At 38.1% G+C, this 2,904-nt stretch overlaps 1 non-coding gene across 1 annotated transcript; it reads left to right on the top strand.

The window, feature by feature from the left end:
• The first annotated feature begins 2,508 nt into the window (after positions 1–2,508).
• Positions 2,509–2,616, top strand: LOC123324679. Its single transcript, XR_006539956.1, has one exon. It is a non-coding gene; the product is annotated as a U6 spliceosomal RNA (small nuclear RNA).
• Positions 2,617–2,904: the final 288 nt, after the last annotated feature.

The raw sequence follows: 2,904 nt of genomic DNA, 5'->3' as shown, positions 1-2,904 counted from the left end.
AATGTGTCCCAAGCCTGGGAAAGACATGGCAGAGGGTTAATTTGGGTTTTTTTATGGCTACTATTAATTGACGTTTCTTAACAATTTAATGGGCTTCTAAGAAAAATCCAATATGTAACAGTAAACAAAGAAAGAGAGAAACTCCTTTTCTAGTATAAATACTTAAGGCACTTTGAGGCAGGAAAGACTTTGAGAGGCATCAGGACATTTCTGAAAGTTTCAGTATTAAAACAGTTCAGCCAGGGCGCCTGGGTGGCTCAGTTGGTTAAGCGACTGCCTTCGGCTCAAGGCATGATCCTGGAGTCCTGGGATCGAGTCCCGCATCGGGCTCCCTGCTCGGCAGGGAGTCTGCTTCTCCCTCTGACCCTCTTCCCTCTCATGCTCTCTGTCTCTCATTCTCTCTGTCTCAAATAAATAAATAAAATCTTTAAAAAAAAAAAAACAGTTCGGCCAAAATTCTATTCATTAATTCACCTGATTTTTACTTAATACATTCTATGTGCCAGACATTTGGCACATAAGACAGGTTTCATTCTTGCCATTATGGGGTTTATTTATATTCTGAAGGAGCAGAAAAAAACAATGAGAATGCCTGGTGCTCCATGTTTTAGTTACTATGACTGCATAAACAATTACCCCAAAACTGAGTGGCTTAAAACAATAACAAACTTTATTTTGTGCATCAACCTGACATCTGCTGAGGACTGAGGTGGTACAAAGGTTAGGAGTTGAAGTCATCTGAAGGCTGACGTGTCTGATGTTTGAAGGTGGTTGTCAACTGAAACTTTTCTGGAACCCTTGGCTGGAAAAATTATTTGTGGCCTCTCAATATGTCCTGGGATTCCTCACATCATGGAGTATGGGTTCAGCCCCAGCAGTGAGAGATGAAAAGAAATATCTGTATGTCTCCTTTGGACTTAGTCTTGGAATTCACACAGCATTATCCCTTTCAGCACATTCTATTCATTGGAACAGTTAAAATGTCCACCAATATTTAGGGAGAGGGGAAATAGACTCTACCACTTGATGAGAGGTTACAAGGTTCTAAAAGAGATTTTGTGAACTGAATCCCTGAAAACTAGAAGAGACCTAGCATATGCACACTTCAGCTCACTAAGGGGATGGCACCAAGCAGAGGGGAATTAGGGAACCTAGAGATTAAAAGTGTTCATCAAATGTGTATGCATTGAATACATGTTATTTTCATATGACATACTCTTCTTTAAAACTTGTAATGGCCTTTGTAAAAATGACATATAATTTATTATACAGTACATTTTAATATACAGTACTTTATTCTCATTTATTAGGCAATTGAAGTAAATACATAAACTACTATCAAACAGAAATCCATAGTGGGTTTTTTTCTTTTTTTCATTTCCTTTAATTTAAATTTTAAATTTTTATTTTTTTTAATTTTATTTTACTTTATTATGTTATGTTAGTGGTAGTTAACATCAAAAACACATCATAGACTTCTGGTTTCCCATCTGACATGTAAAGAGTTTAAAAATCATCAGTCCTCAGGGGCACCTGGGTGGCTTAATCGTTAAGCATCTGCCTTTGGCTCAGGTCATGATCCCAGCGTCCTGGGATCGAGCTCCGCATGGAGCCCCGCATTGGGCTCCCTGCTCTGTGGGAAGCCTGCTTCTCCCTCTCCCACTCCCCCTGATTGTGTTCCCTCTCTCACTGTGTCTCTCTCGATCAAATAAATAAACAAAATCTTAAAAAAAAAAAAAAAATCACTCCTCTCCTCACAAGAAGAAAAATGCCGAACAAATTGAAAAACAATTCTTAGAGCCATCAAAGAATTGCTTTCATAGGGAAAACTGCTGTCCTGAAACAAAGAGATAGGCCAATACAGAAAGTTTATTTACCAGAACTAAACTTAGATTTTTGCCAAACAAAACCCTAGAAAAAAGAAGAAATATATAATTGAGTGAATTGTTCTTTTTTGTATTTTTCTTTTTTTATTAAGATTTTATTTATTTATCTTGGGGGGGGCACATGCAGGGGGGATCAGCAGAGGGAGAGGGAGAAGCAGGCTTCCTGAGCAGGGAGCCTAACGCGGCACTCCATCCTAGGACCCTGGGATCATGACCTGAGCCCAAGGCAGACATTTAACCGACTGAGCCACCCAGATGCCCCTCTTTTTCATATTTTACTAAAGGAAAAACAAACAAACAAATACACAACTACTACTCTCTAGAGCTGAGGACCAAGAAGGGAGGTTTGGAAAAGAAAGTATCGTGTACCCAGAAAACCTATCTTCTTCATAACTTTCCATTTCACTGGCTCTGGGAGGGTCCTGGAAACATGAGAGAGGAAGAAATTACTGTAGCTAAAATAGATGTTGTTAAAGAAAAATCTGTGTCCATGTGTCAGATTGTCCAATTTTTGCCACATCAAATTTTTTATATTTCTTACAACTGATAATAGTGCTGTTTGTCCCAAACTTACATTTTCCTGAAACATAAGATTAGTGGGTTTAAAAGTAAACATTTTATAGTGCTAGCTTTGAAAGCACACGTACTAAAATTGGAATGATGCAGAGAAGATTAGCATGGCCTCTGTGCAAGGATGATATACAAATTTGTAAAAGCATAACTTTATGTTGTTTTTTCCTATAGTTTTCATTTGAAGTATCAATTCTGATATTAACTAACAAATGTTGACTCTCAGATGACTATCATAGATGGACATATGGATGAGGTGACTCAGGTTTAAAAATACAAAGGACGTGCAGAAAATGGCAAAACAATCTCCGTGAAATCAACGTTTAGACATTCTCTAAATGGTTTCTTGTATCTGCGGCTGTAACAGCTTCTGGTCAGCGAAAAGTAAACCATAAGAGAGAGAAAGATAAAACAAGGCAGTTTCCATTGGTGGCAGTAGCTATGCTAT

This window comes from Neomonachus schauinslandi, chromosome 4 (genome assembly GCF_002201575.2).
Source record: "Neomonachus schauinslandi chromosome 4, ASM220157v2, whole genome shotgun sequence".
Lineage (NCBI taxonomy): Eukaryota > Metazoa > Chordata > Mammalia > Carnivora > Phocidae > Neomonachus > Neomonachus schauinslandi.
This window is presented reverse-complemented; position numbering and strand designations above follow the sequence as displayed.